This window comes from Choristoneura fumiferana, chromosome 8 (genome assembly GCF_025370935.1).
Source record: "Choristoneura fumiferana chromosome 8, NRCan_CFum_1, whole genome shotgun sequence".
In the NCBI taxonomy this organism is placed as follows: Eukaryota; Metazoa; Arthropoda; class Insecta; order Lepidoptera; family Tortricidae; genus Choristoneura; species Choristoneura fumiferana.
In genome coordinates this window covers 7,589,975-7,611,846 of record NC_133479.1, presented here as the reverse complement: position 1 = coordinate 7,611,846, position 21,872 = coordinate 7,589,975, and the positions used below count along the sequence as shown (strand labels likewise).

Below are 21,872 nucleotides of genomic sequence, written 5' to 3'. Positions count from 1 at the left end.
GTAGCGACGAAGACGACTTTCAAAAATCCCTAATTAGTGTTTTTTGTGTCTTTTTGGTTATTTTTTGCATAATTTGAATTTTACAGCGCATTGGTGTTTTGACCGTATTCCTGTAACTTTACATTGACAAATAAATAAATAAGTAAGTATCATCACAGCCTATATAGACACTGCTACAGGTCTCTCAGAAAAGAGCGTTAGTTAGGTGCGGAAAGGACTTCACACGCACCATTGAATACTTCGCTTTGTACAGGTTTTACATGTTTCCTTCACGAAAGCTCCTTCAAATGTAATTCCGACATGAATTAAAAACTCAATATGAACCCGTCTGCTTGAAGGCATGATTAGACCACGGCTTTTTAATAATAAGAGTAAGTTTTTTGGAAATAAGTAAGTATAACAACAATTTAGACATGATAATTGTCTTACCAAAGAGCGTTAGTAGGTAAAGGATTTCACGAGAACGATGTGAATAATTTAAATGTAAAGTTAACATGACGAAAGCCTTTATGACAGTTAACTACTTAATATATTCCGTTCTTAATGCATGATTAGATCCACTTGTTACTTAACAATGTATGTAAACAAATATTTGAAGTTGTACATTTACGTTCCACGTGTAACTGTGGGATTCATGTGATATCTTCAGCCAAGAACTATAAACAACATATTACAATACTCTACTCTCTACTGTGACTCTTTATTGAACAATTAAATACTAATAGTAGACTAAGGGGCTGTTTCACCATCCATTGATTAGTGTTAACTGGCGGTTAGGTGTGATACCGTCTCTATTTGTTTTGTTCGAATCCTCGCACAGGACAGCTCTAGTGGAAACAGCTGAGCGGAGCGAGGATGTAAATGAAGCGTTTCTATTGATTCATGAAAATCGCATTCCTCGCAATACATCTTCGCACATATCTGGTGGAAACGCGGCCTAACGGTGTAAACTGCAGGGCTACTACGAAACTCGAAACTCGAAGTTCGTATCGTACCGTCCCTCTCACTCTCGTATTAAATGGTATAAGTGTTAGAGGGACCGCACGACACGAACTTCAAGTTTCGAGTTTCGTAGTAGCCCTGCTGTACACTGTGTACTGAGAGCTGTAATGGGCCAACAATCAAACGAATTACTCAGTTTGTTTACAGAACAGAGTTTAATAAACTAGCACTGCAAAATAGAACTAGAGCACGGTTAATTAGAAACAAATGGTTAGCTTTAGCTCTCAGTACCTATTTGCCATTTAAAAATAATGAGGGCTATCGCTATCGCGTATGAATTCGCCGCTAGAGGCGCTAGTGTAGCGTGAGGTCTCCGAAATGTCAAATCTCATATTTTTTGTGTGAGCTACGCGGGTTTATTTATAATTAGAATAATTTTGTGAATATTTTGAATTACTTACCTGAAATTAATTATGGCAATTATGCGTTACGTACGGGGCAATGAATTTCTGTGTTTTGAGACAGTTTTTTCTTTCGGAAACTTTTGTCTTCCCTTTTTTCCCGAACAAAACGGGACTACGCAACACTGGTTGCTCGATATTTTTATAGTACGGTTTTAGGGTGTATTAAATATGATTTTAATCTAAACTTTGTTTTCACGCCCGTAATAACAGACTTTGAAAGCCACACTTAAAAACCTCACGCAACAGTCTAGTCTAGTCTAATCTAGAAAGACAAAAAACGATAGCCCTCATTGTATTGTTGTTGTTGTGTGTTTTAAAGGCCGGCAACGGACCAATATGACTCGCCTTGAGTAGTTGGTTCTCATGGGCGGTGGTGATCATTTCCCTTCAGATGACCCGCTTGCTCGTTTTGCCTCCCTCACAAAAAAAAATAGTTAGCAAGTTGTGTTAATATTTTGTTTCGACTTTTAGTCCGTACAAAGTTTTGCTGTTAGATACCTACCTAAATATGAGCGAGATACATAAAAATGCTAAAAGTGAGAAAACAGAAAGGCCTTTCTTTCATGTAGCAATATACAAAACTGTATGGAACGTCAGTATAAGTTTTTATTTAGCTTGCCTTGTAAGTTTGTAAGTACGTATGGTTTTTATTGGGGTTGAGTCGTTTTAAGGGCCAAAGACACTACGAGTATAGGTCAAAGTAAAGTGTGTATGTTCGGAATAATTTAAAATTGTGTATACAAATCTAGCTTAGATGTCTTTGAAAGTAGGGCCAACAAAAAGTATACACGTAGTAAACAGAAAAAAAGCTTCAATATTGAAAATGAAAATATCAAAAGCTTGTATTTCTAATTTGCAATTGCAATGCCAATGCCAAATTATCTACATTTTATTTGTATAATATACACAATGGCGGACTTTGAATTCAACAAAAAATAATAACCTACAAATCTTGTACCCGGAATACTTTGCTTTAAAAATAACCGAGCCACAGACGGAGTATCGATTATCAAGAAATAACGAGCCCCGAGAAATTTCCAGAACGTGATACTTCGGAATATAAGGTAAAGGTAAATCGTGTAGAAATAATTGGGGGGCAATTATCGGGGAAGGAGGGCGTGGGCCGGCAGACGTCTGCGCTGGGATTAGACGAGTCAACAAACTTAGCGCGCTAAATACTAGTCAGCTATCTTAGCCAGAAACCGTTCGTTGTCGAAGCGAATATATCTCAAAGTGAAATAATATAATGTTGAAAATCAGAGACCAGCACCAAGCTTTACGGTGAAGGAAAATATCGTGAACAAATCTGAGAAGCAATGAGGCTAAAAGACAGGCAAAATATCGCTAGATGGCATTAGTATTGTGAGGTTTTTTTGACGTTACATTCTTGCTTGTAATTGGCTAATAACTAAATGAGCCAATTGCAAGCAAGACCGTAACTTCAAAAAGCCTCACGATACTAACGCCATCTAGCGATATTCCACCTGTCCTAGCCCTCATTCCATGGTGTGTGTGAAGTTTTGAATCTGCTCTAGGCCCGTGTGGGCTTAAGTCTTTTCTCTAATTCTGAGAGGAGATGCTTGTGCACAACAGTATATATAGGCTCGAATGGTATACCAAAGTGATTGTCAACGCCTCTCAAACCTAGCCCACTCTGGAATGAGTTGCAATGATGGACAGAGTTGAATAAAAATACCACAAACAGGACTTAAGTATCACGCAAAACACACGAGTAATATTTACTTCTACACTCACTCGCAGGTGGTAGGACCTTGTGCAAGGTCCGCCCGGATTGCTACCACCATCTTGCTCGCTAATCCTGCCGTGAAGCAGCAGTGCTTGCACTAATGTGTTTCGGCGTGGAGAGTAAGACAGCCGGTGAAATTACTGGCACTTGAGGTATCCCATCTTAGGCCTCTAGGTTGGCAACGCATCTGCAATACCCCTGGTGTTGCAGGTGTTTATGGGCGGTGGTGATCTCTTACCATCAGGAGACCCACTTGCTCGTTTGCCATCCAGTGGAAAAAAAAAAAAAAAAAAAAAAAAAAAAAAAACTTAGCACTCTACTCAACATTTAGCGGGTGTCAAATAAAGGCCCCGACAAAGTTTGTCAGTGTTTGATATTCTTTGGCTAGCTGACCAGAGGCTCTATTATCTAACGCACTTACTGGCTGTTTCAACACCCATTGGTTAATTTTATGTGACGGATAAATGTGATGCCGACTCCGTCTATTCGAACAAAAACAAACAGAGACGGCATCACATTTATCCGTCAAATAAGTTTAATCAATGGATGGTGAAACAGGGGTAAGAATCACAATCATTTTCCACCACTTCTTTCTGTCACACTATAAAATGAGGGTAGAATGATAGTGATTATGATCGTGATCACTCAGGCGTTAGACAATACAGCCACAGACCCCTGTACCATAAAAGTTACAAGTGCTACAATCCCACAAGTTTCTCATAGTGAAATGTTATAATTTTGCCGAATTGTATCACTTGCAACTTTTGTGGTACGGGGGCCGGTCGTCACGCGTGGCAGCGCACGCGGTCAACCGGCGGCCCTCGTACCCGGCGTTGTCACTAGCCAAGTAAAATGCGTAGGGTTGCCATATGGAACAATTAAAAGGTTCCGATAAAATTCCTGACATCGCCCTAAAATTCCTGACATTTCTTGAACTTAAGAGATTTGGCCTAGCTTGAACGACGCACTTAGCTTTAACCAAAAAAATTTAGAGATGTCTTTAGCTGTAATTTATCCTATTTTAAATTAGTATACTCTTTTTAAATTGTTTTGAAAGAAATATTGTTGGTTTTGTTGATTACTTACTACTTACATTTCATTCGTTGAAACTGTGTAAACTTTGCAATAAATTTAATCATGAAAACATATGCTTAATTTTTATTTGTTAAATGAGGTTTACGGTGAAGGAAAACATCGTGAGGAAACCTGCACAAACCTGCGAAGCAATTCAATGGTGTGTGTGAAGTTCTCAATCCGCACTGGGCCCGCGTGGGAACTACGGCCCAAGCCCTCTCATTCTGAGAGGAGGCCTGTGGCCAGCAGTGGGACGTATAATATATTGGCTGAGATTATTATTATTAAATGAGGTCACTTCTAAAAACCCTGACACTTGCCAAAAGTATGGCCGCAAAACCTGTCAAAAATCCTGACATGTCCGGACAAATTCTGACGTATGGCAACCCTTATTGCGTTGGGTATACGTATACATACTGTAGCAGACCCACCATATTCATGTCATAATAGCAAGCGAGATGATAGGCATAACAGTGTAGGATTTAGCTTGATCGATCCTTTGATTGCAGTAAAAAAAAAATTGCATATGATTTGTTTGGCCAAATGCATTTTATTCTGAAACTGTGAACTACCTATATGATTTATTTCAACCCCATTGCGTTGAACCTTATGGTTTTAGTTAGTTTTATAAAACTCGTGAAACACTTCAAATGTTTTGCTTTTGGCAACCGGTCGCTCTGAAACACTTACAGAATAAAAAAAAGTGCATTTGGCCCAATTAAACATTTGGGAAACGAATAATTTCTAAACAAATGTTTTCTTTAACATTAGTGAACCCGCTTCATCGCTTCGATACGGACACGCGCAAGTGTTACCACAAAATTTGCACTCCTTTGATCTTGAAGAAAGCCGCCGTTTTAATAGACTACAGAATTAGGTGCGTACCGCGTTCAATCTAAATCGCACCTTAACGCCAAGCGCGCAAGAGTAGTTACTATGTTGTGCTGCCTTTTGTTCCGAACATACTTACGCTGCCAACTCGAGTATAAGGATTATCACTTGGTTAGAAAATTAAAATAAAACAATCCAACTAAATGTTTAGAATAGTTATTTGCGCAACAAGAGAGCAAAGTTGTTTTTTGTTGCGAGTGTTGATTTTGTATCCCGAGTAAGCGAAGGATACTATAATTCAATCACGAGCGTAAGGAATTCAAACACACGAGATGCAAAATAACTTTGGTCTCGTGTGACACATACAATTTTACACATCAGCAGCGAGAACATAGTAATTTAAACGTAACATAAGAATAAAACCACATTATACCTACCTGTTTACAAAACAAACACAATTAAAAAAATAATCAAAACAAATATAATAATCACATTTAAAACCCTTCCTCAAAAATGATACGTACAGTCATGATTACATCTTTAAAAAACCGGCCAAGAGCGTGTCGGAAACACCCAAAATAGGGTTCCGTAGCCATTATGAAAAAAATAAGTAATATTTTTCTAAGGATTTCGTATTTTATACGGAATCTTCCAAGTTTAGGTATATTTTATACCTTAGGCTGCTATTACTCTTAAACTACTAATAATTCTCAAGTAAACTTATATAGTTATAGTTTTCCTTGTAAGTTTGATATAATACTTACTACCATCCAGAATTTTTTCAAATTTTTCCACCCACCGGTTTAGATTTTACCGGGAGGACGCTCGATTTTAATGAAAATTTGCACTTTAAAGTTAAATATTTCGCAAACAAGTCGCTAAATCGAAAAATCATCTTAGCAAACCTCTAATGGTTTGAAAGACCTATCCAACGATATGCCACACTATAGGGTTGGATGAGAAAAAAAAACACCCCACTTTACGTCTATGAGGGGTACCTACCCTAAAAAAATGTTTTTTTTTATTGTACTATTTTGTCGGCATACTTTACATATATATCCGTGCAAAATTACAGCTTTCTGACATTGATAGTTCCTGAGCAAAGCCGTCGGACAGACACAGACAGACAGACAGACATGGAGAAACTATAAGGGTTCCGTTTTTGCCATTTTGGCTCCGGAACCCTAAAAGTCACCAGAAACTTAAGAATGCCAAACATTGTTCAAAAGCGGTAGTAGGTAGCAAGTAGGTAGAGAGGTTTAAATTCGGAAAAAAAGTGTCCAGTAGAAGATACAATACAAATTTCATACTCATACCTACATAACATGCATTGTAATTTAAACTTCGAACTACTTTGGGTCATTAAAAGGTTGAACAATAAAAGTATCATTTATTAATTCTTATAAATGTGCATACTTTACACCTTATACCTTATACACATTATACCTTAAATGTGATATTATTAATATTTCTATTACATAAACATAAATAGATATTTTATTACAAATTCATTCAATTTGACAAATATTTATTCCAACTGTAGAGGCAGTATACCGAATTCTTTTACCAAGAAAAAAAACAAGAGAAGTGGCTTTCGTGCAACGAGGTTGCATACTTTATTAAAAGAGCGGGAAAAATTACATTTTGGAAATATTTCGTTGTCATGTAATTTATTAGGTATCGATATATTTTTAATACCATGAATTTAATTTAAGATTGTAATCAACGCATTTGATCCTATCTCTCGCTTTTTTCGTGTTTAAGTGAAAGCAACAGATCAAAGTGAAGTTCAAATATTTGGAATTCAGTGAGTATACCCAACACTGTCCTCAGAATTTAAAAAAAAAATACTTTGGCTCACGGCATTTTGCTCACTGATTTCTTATAGCAAAACCTGCCTGTTCGAGGTGCTGAGGTGAAAATATTATTTGTTTTACAATATGTGTTTACAGTTGTTTAACTTTTAATGTCTGATGATTTTTTACGTTCTCTAAAGTACCTATTATTAAATTTTAGTGTTGCAGAAATTCTCCATCGTACAAATATTTTAATAAATAAATATATTCGTACGGGTTTATCGTACTTAATTTTAAATTGGATCGATCGAACACGTTGTTTGTTAGAGTACTATTTCGAAGGACATTACGTTTGAATTTTTTATTTTACTATCATATAAAAAAATAGTAAGATTTTTTAAATTGATGACAGCTAAGTTTTAACGGATGACCTTGATTTGACCTTGCTGAATGTAGTAATTAAGATATCAACGCGTGCCATCATGTTGTATATATTCATGTAATGATAAGAAACCATAACACACACACACACACAAACATCACGCCTGTATTCACAAATGGGGTACTCTACACGAAACGATACCGCTTCGGAGCCACTTTTAGCAATTTTAGGTTTTGAGTTAAACAAAAACGGTAAAGATAACGATGGTCATAATTCAAAAGTCTTGATTGATAGTAGTATATTTAGTAGATACTACCTTGATTGGACATTTAATAAAATAGCTTAAGCTTTTAGATGTACGAATAATAATTTCTCTAAATAATAATCGTAGTTTTAGATAGTCCCTTTGATCATGGTATAAAAAGTCGTCAAAAAGTTCCTGCGCGGCCGCCGGCGAGCGCAGCAAATCGATCGACGGCCCTCAGAGTTCAACGCGTACATTCGGAAATTCATTTATTTTAATGATAATGACAATCATTCGATTTTATTTGAACACTTTTGGTTTGAGAATTTGATTACTGTTATTGCTTAAGAGTACTGCTTTTTTCGGATTTATAGATCTAGTGACCCGTGCAAATATGTAATGGGTTTTATACAGTGAATACATTGAAAATGTAATCTGTAGACTTAGGGGCTGTTTCACCATCCATGGATTAGTGTTAACTGACGGTTAAATGTGATGCTGTCTCTATTTGTTTTGTTCGAATATACAGAGACGGCATCACATTTAACCGTCAGTTAACGCTAATAAATGGATGGTGAAACAGCCCCTTAATATATAAATTGAGCGTGTATAGATACAATTGGTGTACAAATACAAAAACAGATATTCTTTATTCCACAAATTAGTACAAAAAATCTATACAGACACGAAACGCAGGGTAGACAATAGGCGGTCTTATCGCTTAAAAGCGATCTTTACCAGACAACCATTTGAGGACAGGAACAAGTATAATTCTAGTATAGTTATGAACTAGTGTAGTTTTTTTACGGCAAAAGAAAATTTTGTTGTGGAAGTCATGGCTACGACAGCTTAAAGCCATCATAATAGCTCTAGATTGCACACAAACACGTTTCAAAGGAGTTCCGAATATCAATTTAAATTGTAATGAGAATGAACAAAGACTTTTACGGCGTGAAAAGAGCAGCCATTCTCCATTTACGGGGCGCAATTGGTTCTCGAGCAAAGTATCTCATTCAGGTAGAGCCCTTTATGTATAAGTCGTGGTCTGATTTTAGAATTTATCACTTCACTATAGTGTTTACCCTAGTGTTTCTGTAATTTATTAGATCCAGCAGATGAATTGAAACTCCGGGATTTTACTAATACTAAATTCCCATTGTTATTCCCAAAAAATACATCATAGGCTTTATTGACGTCGCTTGATAAACAACAGTGCCAAATTTATGATTCTACTAGCTTTTGCGGGCGACTTCGTCCACGTGGAATTAGGTTATCGCGCGCTGTTCCCTCGAAAACTGTGCATTTTTTTTCGGTATAAAAAGTAGCCTGTGGCACTCTCTGGCCCATAAACTATCTTTATGCCAAAAATCACGTCGATCCGTCCCTCCGGTTCGACGTAAAAGACGGACAAACATACACACACACACACACACACACTTTCACATTTATAATATTAGTATGGATACCCAGTGAATAAGCGGGCATGTTTGTTGATAAAGTTAATCTATATATTGATCATGTCATTAATGAAGGATGTGGGTATGTGAGTAGGTATAGCACAAAAAAAGTAGGTTAAGTTACATTTTATGCAAGCTCGGCATTAATCTCCGATATGAGTGATCAATTCTGAAAACTGGCCGCGCATTACAATCTATATTAATAAAAACAAATGACCTAACTAACTATAGTGGACGTAAAAACTACAATATTGGACGTGTCAAATTTTAAAACTGCGCAAATATTATTCGCTAGACGAAAATGTTATCGCATAGCATTATGTTAACAGCACTTTATCTCGGTAGGTACTCTGAGAACAATATGGACATTGTGTATTTTTGTAACAAATGGTTGTTAACGGTTAAGCCCTTGGCCAGGGTACTCCGGCACTCGAGCTTTTTGGGTTTATTTCGGAACCGTTTGTCGAACAAAAGCTCCGGGATTATGCTTAAGAATCTGCTTACTCAATCATAATAAAACTGTTTATTGATATTTAACAAGCCGCTCTTGAGAGACAAACTATTATTTAAGAGGATACCAAGAAACTAAGAAACAAATAACAAAAAAAGTGATTGTTGGACGTTATCCTTCAAATTAAGGAATCATTGACGACAAGAGCCAAACAGAAGGCCCAGAGGGGAGGTTATCACCTCCATGGCCCACCCCCCTGGATCCACCCTTGATTGATGACGGATAGTCTAGTGGTTAGAGAACCTGACTACGAAGATGAGGGATAAATCCCTCGCGCAGACATCATGTTAAGAACTATAGAATGTATGTTTGTTATTTATTCATACATGTATTTACATATGTATGTATGTACCTAGGTATATTAATTGCCTTGCTTACCATAGGATTAGGTCAACAGATGTCATTTGTCCAATGTTTTTTTAATCATACAGTTAACAAAACAATTAACTTTAGCATTGATCATGGGGTTAGTTTTTTGTTTACGTAAAAAAACAAGGGTTAGATACATAACTCGGTCTATTTCCTATCACTTATATAATGGGCGTTTCTATTTCATTTGTCAGTGATTGCAAATGAACAATCGAAAGTCGATAAGTATTATTCAAAATACATACATCTTAGATATTACAAATTCGCCATCTACGGGTATCATACGTAAATACCGCGTATCTGCACTACATAAAGAGACACAAGGAATGGTTTTAACTTCGGATTTGTTTTATTTGAACAAGTTGGGAGTTAAAATTGGAAATTAGCTAAATTTGTCAGACACGCGGAATACCATGTTATTTACGCGGATATGCATTATGCCCGACGATATAGCTCCTTAATACCGTTGTTACATAAAGGTTCTAAATATAGCTTCAATGCACAGATAAAGTTAACACAATGGCGCAATAGGCAATATATTTCAGTCACGTACTTAACTCAATGCCCACTGAGGCGTAGCCACTGAGCCTGGAAGAATTCGAACCTACACCTACTCAACTTAAATTTATAGAGTCGCTAGAAACATAAACTGTAGCGCTGACCGAATGAAAACGACAAAGACATGCTATCCCGTATTAGTAAGACTCATTTGAAAGAGATGAGGTGATTTTCCTTGCTTTAATATTGCTAGAAATGACAACAAACTCTCTATATAACCGGTCGGAGAACCTTTCCAGAACAAACTTGTTCAAGTTGTCTATCACGTTGTTTGAATGCGGAGATTGAATAGAACTGGTTACAGAAATACTACCGTGACCCCAGGCCCTCGTGAATCAATCATTTTCACCTTTTTTTTTACGCAGAGAAGCTCGGATATAGAATTAATAATGTTAGAGTTAGAAAGTTACGCGGTTATCAATTTTCAAGCCGTCAATTCCTATTTGGCTTGATTTTGGTACAGGAGGATGTGTTAAACCATTCCTACATAAATGTAGTGTAGGTATGTACATAAAAGTTCACTTGCGTAAGGCAACGATAGGATAGATATTTATGTAACCGTTTAGATATTTACCGAAGCGTAACATTTTTGTACAATAATAATTACAAAAGTAGAGTCATAAATATAATTTAAGTAACATATTTATAATCATAATAAGTACCGTCTTCGACGAAGCTAAATGACCGCAGTATGGTGGCTCTACAATAATCTTAAGTACGACTCAGGAAGCTCTAGGAATTACAAAGCGATTTGAATCGGGCATCGTGTGTTTGAATTGAACGGACTTAAAAGGCTTATCCACAACGCGACAAGCGCGTCGGCGAGCCGCCGGCCAAGATTCAGTGGCAATGCTCACATAGGAATTCATTTCGCCTCGAGAAGTGTCCGGTTTCAGTCTGGCACCACGAGCGCTCGTTCGTATTGCATTAGTATTTATTTATGTATCGTACAGGTTCTGGTTCTGGCGGCGCCGCGGGCGGTGGGCGGCGGGGAACACTTACTACGTGATTAATCCGCGCCCCCGCCCCCGGCCCCCGCCGCGGCCCTTGCTCGCCGGCCGTACTCGCGCCGGGTTTCCTCGTCCCCGCGTCTCATGGCCACTCACTACGCACGGGGCTCCGTAGTGCCGCCTGCCTAGTGCTGACGCCAGTCGCGTCGCGACCTGCGCCGACAACGGACGCCACGCGTAATCCACTACGCCGTATGATATCATTCATGCTAATCTCCGCTCGTTGATTTTCCTGTCCAGTGCCTGCAGTGAGACCCGCGTAACCGCGTGTGCCGAATGTTCGTGGACGTCGCCGGTGTATTTTTCCATCGGGGACGGAACCAGTTCGGAGTGGTGGTAGGCGCCTCCTGCGGATACCCGGTGAGCGCGCGCGCTGCTGCGACCCGTAGCCTGCGATGCTGCGCCCGTGACCGTCCCGCGACAGTGCCACGAAACGTAAGGATCTCTCGTTCATTCGGTCGGGTGTTCGTGTGCACGAGCCGCCTTCCTATTTGCATGGCGCATACGAGTGGATTTTATTTTCGTCTGGCGAGTAAGTGTGTGTGTGTCGTGTGAATGTATGGGGAGTGTCGGTACGTTACGTGCGGACACGCGTGTGGGTTCTGCGTCCGTGGAGACGGCTGCTCCCCGTGGCTGGCCTGCTTTATTTAGGTTGTTTCTGTGCGCTTCGTTCGTATCGGCTGCTATACCTGTCTCGTCTCTGCTGCGTTCCTCGCTCCACAACTTTGTTGTGGCAGATGTTGATCAAGTCAAATATCGCCCACGCCTTATCAGCTTGCTCGACACCCTGTGTTGGCTTCGCTGGCTAAGCTATGAGCTAGCATGACTAGGGTTACCATATCAACATTTGAAAATTTCGAAAGTAAAAGTGGGTAGGTATTCCTGAAAAGGAAGGGGGAGTGCGTGGTATTGTTGCGAAGTTAGCAAAATTTGACACGTAAACAAAACATTGGATGAAAGTCCAGAAGCGTCTGACCAAATCCAGAAGAAAGGTAACGCAAAATCCGACCAAACAAACTTATTACACGTCTTCATATTTCAGTATTTGCAATAGATAAAATACCTACCAAGTGGCAAATTAACTAGCGAAAATAATTCTATTAGAAATGAAGTATCTCTCCCTAATCTAATAGGTATGGAAAAGTAGCTAGGAAAAGATCACCAATCATTGTTGGTAGATTTTCTTTACCAGTTCTCGTAGCTCACCTTTTACGTTTGCCTCATTCTTACCAACTTGAATCAAACTTTCTGATCAGTCAAGTCGACCTGAATCAGATAAGATCGTGGATAAGTTACATATCCAGTTATCTACCAACGTCTTACCGTTATCTCTTATCATAACATCAATATTTGAGTACATGATAATGACAAGTTCCTACTTGCAAATTTTACGATATCAGAAAACGTCAGCAACCCTGCCAAGGCTATTTTAAATTTAAATCAGTTTCGAAACACAATCATATAAATCTATCGAATATGAAATTCAGCGCGCGGTAAACGAATAATAAAGTAGATTAACTTAGACTTGGTAGACTTTTAGATTTAGTAGAGCTTTGCAGAGAGTGGTTTCGTTTGATTGGCAGTCTAGTTGCGGAAGTAGTGAAATTTAAATAGCTAATGTAACTGTGAATCAGAATGAATACTTTTTAGGGTTTCGTACCTAAACGGGACATTTTCATAACAGGAGGATATGAAATATAAATCAACATAAATTACTTGAAGTTTACATAAGCATTAAGGGACCAATGCCCTTGAAATAGCTTAAAAACAAGAAACTAAAATGTTCTAAATAGTATGTAGTGACATTGTTAAAACCGCCACAAACGCTGCTGTGGTTTAGTATTAGGTGCTTAACAAATTGATGCTCAAATATTGTTGAGCCGATATTTTAATAGAAATTCGTAGGTTACAACAATTCTAGATAAGTAGTCCTACTCTAATAATACGTGGAATAAGATTTCAAACTGCTAATGCTAACTTAAGTAAATCGTGACGATAATAACAATAATGCATTTTTACTTTGCTTTTGCATATTGACTACACGTGAACTTGCCAAGAAACAAAACAGAAAGATACTGACTGTTTAATGTTTCCGAACCATCCTCGCAGTCACCCTTTTCTTCTGTCAAATGGCATAGGTTAAGGATAGAAAGAGATGGTGAATGCTATCGCCAGCGCCCGTGCGTTAGAGAATAACCTCAGTTTACAACAAATACCTGTTGCATTAAAGACATTAAAATCATCAGCGATTAAAGGTTAGCCAGCTGATAACAATCATTACTGACTCTTAGCAGTAAAGTTTAATGAGTGTTGTATCTTTATTCATCATCACTCAATTGTAATTAATAGTAGTTTGAAATAGAACAAGAAGGAAAAGTACTCGTGAAGCCGACGGCGGCTCGCGCGATAACCTGCGACCTGGCTCACGACGGGCGACTCCACGATCAGCACTGCACTCAGAAACGCCAATTAAATTAATCGAACGCACATTTTCTAAAAAAATATTCCAAGCTGAACGAGTCCAGGATATATGACAGTTAATGGACAACTGACGTCTGCAAATGCGCTGTAATAAACAAAGGATCGATATAACAAGAATTTTGCCGCGGTTAGGCGTGCGTTGAATTTTATTCCAGGCAGCTACTTAACGATTATACCGACCCTTAAACGAAATGATAGGTACAATTTGAAAAGTAAACTTGTTTGGTAAGCTAGGCAGTATTTTTTAACTTTACGAGGGAAATCAGTGGTTCCGAAGACATATAAGATCAGATCTTCCATCGGTACGCTATATGCGGCCTAGCCTAGGTTAGCAGTTTTTCGAGTGGCTGACAGCTTAATTTTGGACTTTTAGCTACACGTGGGTCCATCCATCCATCTTCATGTAATGTCGTCAGTCTACTCTATATGTGAGAATACAAAGGTTATTGCTCAAATTTGGACTGGTCCAAATACTCATAAAAACAAATTTATTTAAGTATTATTTCATATTCGGCAGCTTTTTCGCGCAAAGAATCGCAATCGCAGTTCAATTCAACGCGGGAATGCTGCCTGCGTCATGAGCACAATGCCAAGAGGCCCTCCTCTCTTTTTTAATTAAGGTTTAGTCTTGTATTAATAAAATAAACTGTAAATGTGGGTCTATTTGATTAATAAAAACAAACAAGAAACCAAAATTGGTTTAATCCCTTTCTTTAAATACCAATTTCAATAGGTACTGGCAATGCAACTCTTAAAATTCTCTCCACGTCATTCTCTCCAATTCACTGCATCCAACCAATATCATATTTGCAAGAATTCGATTATAAGAGAAGTCTCTTCGTTCCATTCTCCATACAAACGTAGTCCCGGTCTCATTTGCAAACTAGGCAACAGAAATAGATGAAATTTTGTAAGTACTAGACGTAATTATCTATGCCTGTGGTTTTTCAGAATTTTATATAAATGTGTAATATCAGAATTACAGGAGCTCAAAAGTCGACAAAAAAAAATATAAATTTGCACAAGAATAACAGACTAATAAAGCATTTTTACAAAAATAAAAAAAAAAACCACAGGCATACAAAATATAATATATATTTTGATTGTAAAATATCATTAGCCGCGTATCCACTAGAGGCAGCCTCGGGCCCAGCGGCTGTTTCGCTCCGAGGCCGCGCAAGTGGAGACGCTGCCAAAGGCACGGCTCAGACTGAGGCTCCTTTGAGCACGGCCAAAAAACCGACAAAATATGGCTCGGCTTGCGGTGCTCGGCCTGAGGCTGCTCTAATGGATACGCGGCTTTGGATTTCTGTGCTATACTTTTCGTATATTATGAGGGCAACAAAACCCAAAGTTCAACCGCCCAAATCTTGAAAAGCCACAGCTATCTCGATATAAATTACGGGCGTCGTTGCGGAAGGCATGGGGGGGACGGCTGCGAGCGCTTATGTCACGTGCGATAAGGACAGCAATATCCCAAACGAATACCTAACGCGGCCGCGCGGCCGGCAGGGAAACTTCTCTTAAAATGGGTCATTCATTATCAACAGGCGAAAGTCTGTTTGGTGAAATGAATATCTTTGTGACAGCCGACGGATAGATGTGGGGCGTGCTGTAAAACGGAACAGATGTAAGGATAATCATTATATTAAGTAAAACAACGTTTTTAGACATTCATCCGAACGGAAATGATACCGATGCCATGTTTATTTTTGCACGGCTATGCTATATGCAGTGTTGTGAATTATACAGGTTTTTTTTACTAATTTACCTGTATTGGTGCACTTTTTTAAACACATATTAAATCTCTGCGTTAATTCAATAACAATCAGTTCTGCCTTTAAAAGGGCATTTCCTGAAGGCTGAGGGTACTTATTTTCCTGCACAGCTGGTTAGAAGTAAACCAGTATTGCCTACGAGATCCAATGTAATATGTGCTTACGTAGCTAACAAAGAAGTTCCGCTTAAAATCGTAGTATTGTTACTAAAATAATGTAAAATCAGAGTCATATGTAGGACAGAGGATATTGTTGTTACTCTTGTTACCCACATTGTTGAACATATTTTCATATTAATTACTATATACATCTCATAGCTTAACAAAAACCGGCCAACTGCGTGTCGGATCATGCGCAGCGCAGTGTATGATTTCGTACGAATTATGCGGCAAATATTCAATATTAAATTTTGATCGACTGTAACTCGCTAATTTGTAAAGCCTACTAGGCTGTGATACAATACTGTCATCATTACTTTCCAAGTATTTCAAGCCAACTGTTTTGCTTGAGCAGCATCTTCATTCTCGTTCTAAACACTATTAGCGTGCGGCACGAAGTGAAATTCGAATTTTGAACTTCGAACGAAGCACAAGGCCTGAGAGCCTACTCCGAAATTTTAAAATCTAAGTTCGTATCGTACCGTCCCTTTCACTCTCGTATTAAATAGTATAACCGTCAGAGGGATGGAACGACACGAACTTCGTTTTTCGAATTTCGTAGTAGCACCGCTGCCCTTTGACACGGCAAAATTATTACATAGCACGTTAAAAGATTAACGTAATGTGAGCATAAACAACGCCCAACTCACTGACTCTTTCATAATCATAAAGAAGTACACATTGATATGTTGCTCAAACAATAACGTACGTTTACTGAAAAACTAGCAAGAAATGAATAACATACTGACGTAGGTTCACTACACTACCAGAGCCGGCAGTTGACACAACGATGATTTATATACAAGACCGAGTGCGCACGAGTGTTTGTAATCGTTAAGAAAATAAATAAACCCATTCCGCGAAAAAGACAAGATAAAGATAGCGGAAATCAGAAAAAAATATAAAAAGTTTTATCAAGTAGCGACTCTACTTTACCATCTATAATACCAATGTAATGGGTATATTATACCTATCTCCTAGCGATCGGGTTGCGGCCTTCTCGGTAATCAAATAACATGTAACATTTACCGATGATAAGCGCTGTACATAGCACTTAACTAATTACGTATTAAATGCCTTTTTCAAACTGATAAAGCAAATACGATGCAAGTGTACGCTCTATCATTACTACCACATTTTATTAGCCGGGAGATAAGTGCTCGATTCCATTCCTGGTCTTAATGCAAGGAGTAAACGACTCTAAATTATATAAACGATGTCCAGTTGTCAGATAAACGGTGGCGGTTGCGAAGAAAACAAAGAGATATCGTTTGTGTCATAGCCTGAGAGCACACGATAGTGTTAACGATACACGGTGAATAAAATATAGGCGTGCAGTGCGGGGTTGTGTTGCGCTTGCGCATGTGTGCGTGCAGTTGTCGGGGAGCTGCTACCGCCTACTACGTCGCGATACCAGCTATCAGCTGAGCTCGATAACGCTTGAATACCTGAACATTTTGCCTCTAAACGCGCTCAAGTACAGCGAAGGTAATTAAGATACATGAATGAATGCTGTTTGCAGGGCTAATCTATTGTTTGCTACTAATTAGTAATTGTGTTGCGGAAAATAGTATCACTTGTAGAGTAACCAACAATAACGATAACAAGTTTTCGCTTTATGCCGATAACCGATTGTAGTTCTAATTTGTACGCGTGAATCATATTTCATTGTGCTGATTGTGCACTTATAATGAATACAGGATAGAAACACGAATGAACACGATTAGATCTTGATGCATAAAAAGAAAAGTTTTGACTTGACTGACTCTTTACCCCAACCTCTTCGACCTAGGAAACTGAACTAGCACATGCAGGGGAGGGAGGCTGCCTGCCTCTATAGAATAAAGCTGATTAATGGGAATGCTCACAAACCTCAGCTCACGCAATATACCTTGAGTATATTCTTGGGTTTATCGCCTGCCCCCTTGAAGGTTGAAAAGAATTGTAGAACAGAGGTTCCGTTTATGTTTTAGACAAGGAATAAGGGCGGATGTTACGAAATTCCTGCGAAGTCTTTTTCGCGATGGTGGTATTTAAGAAATTGCTGGTAGGCACCAGAAAAGACGTGTAAAAAAGCCACCTGCGGCTTATTGAAAAAATAAAATTACTTTAGATTTTGAAATTGCAAAACGTGCAAAACTTACGCTACAAATATGACAAAACCGATGATTCTCAAAACATTACACTTCTTAAATTGTTACAATAGTATTCTCACGGTTTAGTAAAGACGAGCTGGTGTCTGTTTCCGATGTGTCAACAACGAGAGGTCGTAGTGTCCCGTTGCAACAGACGCCGTGTGGTGTCAAAACAGTATTCGACACGACTCCGAAAGATAGTTTACAATGCATGCACTAATTTTTGCTTAATATGGTAAACATTTGACGTAGAGCCGTAACTGAGGAGACAAAAAACAAAGAAGTTTCTGAAGAAACCAGACTGAATACTCAAACAAGTTACTAAATGTTGCACTTATGCTTATGACCCTTTTGCTCGGCATAGTCAGCCTACATAATGACACAGTCGTTTTGCGATTATTTGCGACAGCATAATAAAATCAGAAAAAAAATTTTTTTTTGACTATACCTACCCAAAAGAAAAATCAAGTCACGAGTCTTGTGCAAGTGTAACGGGCAAGGATCATCTTAACCACTCGCTTTACCTGCCGGTTCACGACGAGCTCCTTCGTTTCACCCTGGGTACTGTAGTAACCAACACTATTTGGACGACGCTTTACCTTGGGTACTATAGTGTCAACGACAGAATGAGTAGTCGGAGCTCACAAGTATATATCTTATTTACTTATTCTTAAAATGCCTCTACTAGGGGCTCCCCCTGGCTCCCCAAACCTATTATCGACGCGAAATCGGCTTTAGCCGATCAAAAAACTCTTTATGTCCACGCAATACAGTTTCAAAAATTTACTAATCTGCTGGTGGGTGTTATTAAAATATTAATTTATGAAGCGTCAAGGCTTTACTTATTTTTAGATTAGCTAATTAGCCGTGTGCTCTTTTATGACATCTGTTTCAGTTATCAACATAATCACAACACTAGGTATTTTATCAAATACTTATATTTGACAAAAACGTGATTGATAAAATGATTACCTACAATTCTTGAATAAACTCTAAACATACATATTTTTGAATGTAATCAAAGTTCATTATGTTACAACGCACTTGTACTTTGTTTTGCCTCTGATAGATTAACTAGCCTTTTATTTATTTATAGTTTTGGTATTTAGATCTCTTTAAGTAAACATATTATTTATCAATCGAAGTTAGTACCAAGGTTATCTGCTATTTCTATTTTCTTTGGCTCTATCATTTCTTTAAGTTTTTTAGTAATTTCTTAGAACCAATCTACCATCATTTTTTACTGTTTAACACAATGTAGATATATCTTTATTATTTAAACAAGTAAACACAGCATCCAGAATAGTCCAAGTCAATCGATTTTACTTTTCAATTTCTTTCTCTTTATAACCTTTAAATAATTATTTATAGCGTTTACTAAGTGCGCTCTTGTTATACCTACTGTGACGGAGAATAACATGACACCAAAGGTTTTATAAAACCAGCGCACAAAAGACTTTTCTTCGTGCATTAATACCTACCTAGATCTAGAGCTATTAACATACTGTATTTACCAACCAAACACGTACATTGTTACTGTATAAACAATGAAGTGTATAAAGGGTGTTATTTTTCAACAACGCCCTTTGTTTGTGACTGACGGCTGCACTTTACCTTCGCCTGCGTAGTATTAATAATCTTAGTTATTAGCTAGTGCTCAGTTCATATACAAAACTATGAAGACCCGCACAGACTTGAAAGGGAAATTCAAAGCTCCGAGTATAATTCTACGGTTGCAAACTATACAGGGTATTTGAAAATAATTCTACAATATTTCATCCACGGTTGAACAAGTCTTAATGAACTCTGGTAAAAAAAATACTAAAACTTTTCGCTCAATATGACGTAGCGTCTTCGACGCGTTGCACTTTGAACATCGGATAAATGTATAGAAACATTTTTCAGTATCAACTACGAAATTTCTACAGTATGTGAACACGAAATTCTACTGGAAAAATAAAATGAATAAAAGTAAAAAAAAATAAAACCTGAGTAAAAATAAATTTATATAATCAGGCCCTATCTAAACCGGTGCCCTAAAATTAAATATTCAGAATGGTTGTAAGTATAGAAACTTGAGAGAATTATTAGTAGTTTTAGAGTAAATAGCAGCCTAAGGTATAAAATATACCTAAACTTGGAAGATTCCGTATAAAATACGAAATCCTTTGAAAAATATTACTTAATGTTTTCGTAATGGCTACGAAATCCTATTTCGGGCGAGTCCGATACGCTCTTGGCCGGTTTTTTACAAAAAAGAGTTTACTTACATACATATATTTCTGAAGAACATTTCTTTTCTGGTTTGAGCATTTCAGCGTTATCTTTTCAGGGCCAGTAATAGCCATAGTCTGCTCTGCTCGTTGCGGTAGGCCGACATAAACGCTCGCCGCCGGGAGCCATCTATTTAAAGCGAATACCAAAATAATTTTAAATAAAACTACGTGCGTACGTAAACAATTCTAGTTGCAGACTCGTTATTTAATGCCGAGGTACGTAGTTGTTATAGTATCCGTTTTAAGCTGAGTATTGAACAAGGTTTCATATCATGTGCTTTTAATTCCATAAACGAGCGCAGTATTGCCCATAAAGTGTTAAAATAAACGCTGCTAATTTCCTGCGAACCCAAATGAGTTCATTATATGAAAGCGGATAACTCTTCCTTGTATCTATATAATTAGTGTAAATACTTTATAATAAACGGAATCAACGTTTATTTCAGAGACATATTAGGATAGAAAGTATTGAGTTTTTTGTTTTAATCTGTATAAGAAGTTGCTTTACCTATAGTAAGAGATATAGCCATGAAGAGAAGCCTTAACTTCCATAGATACACGAGACTTATCACCAAGAGAAATGCCACCCCTAGTGGTTTTGAGGACCTAAATAACCCCCTACATCAATGTAGGGGAATAGTGGGTAGAGTTATTTAGGTTAGGTTAGGTTCGTACACGACTACGAGTAGATTCTGATTTATGACCTAAGTCAATCTATACCGTACCGGTCTTCTTGACAGTACGGATGGTCCAGACTCGTAATTCTACAAATGCAAAGGTTGTATCTAACAACGTTTTTATTGTAGTTGTTCATTCTTATCAACAATAAGAATTATTTGGATTAAGTAATGTGTTACATTCACAGCTCGCCTAATCAATGGGCTGAGAGTGGGCGCTGCGCTGGTGCCGCGTTGCGTCACTGCTTTTGCGAACTCACTGTACTATAGACTTGCGAAATATGCTTATGCAAGAATGCTAGGCAAATATACCCAAGTAAATGTTACATCGCTAATAAGCATGCACATTTGATTCACGAAAGCAAGATGTTATGCACTACAGTCACGCCAGTGTAACAATTAAGCAAGCTGTAAGAAGTACAATGCTATCAAAAACGCTCAATGTCCCCAACGATTCTTCGATAAACAGTTTAAGTTTTACCACGGAAAAGTAAAACTACAAAAGATTACATCACTCGTGACAAATTTGAGAAATTAGTTTATTCCACGCTTCAGTTGCTCCGCTGTTTATATTCATACACAAACGAAACGTTGTCTTTGCAACCAGAAAAACGGTGCATTGTAATAAATACTACGTTTTACACTTTAGGAATTAGTATGTACCTACATAGATACTAATGTTTTTTTTTACTAGCTGCTATAATGTTCATATTATTGATGGTCTGCCTCCGTAGGATCTTCGACTTCTTTGGTCTCGTAATTATGAAAAAGAATGAAAACATAGAAATACTCCTAATGACAAAGGAAGTTCAGAGTAAGCGACCAAGAATAAGGAGCTTCATGGTCTGGACAAAATACCACAAACGGGACTTTATCACGCTAAAACACACGAGTAATATTTACCTCGACGTTTCAACCACATTAACAGTGGCCGTGGTCACGAGTAGACTGAAGTGTTGGGGGTTCATTGTCTGGAGTCTGG

General features: G+C 38.0%; 1 protein-coding gene across 1 annotated transcript in view; it reads left to right on the top strand.

The window, feature by feature from the left end:
* Window positions 1–11,018: 11,018 nt before the first annotated feature.
* The window catches only part of Atx-1 (Ataxin 1), a 91,408-nt gene continuing 80,554 nt past the window's right edge, over window positions 11,019–21,872 (top strand). The window contains exon 1 of the mRNA XM_074090928.1: window positions 11,019–11,820. The gene's annotated coding sequence lies outside the window, so the exon portion shown is untranslated. The remainder of the gene's footprint in view (window positions 11,821–21,872) is intronic.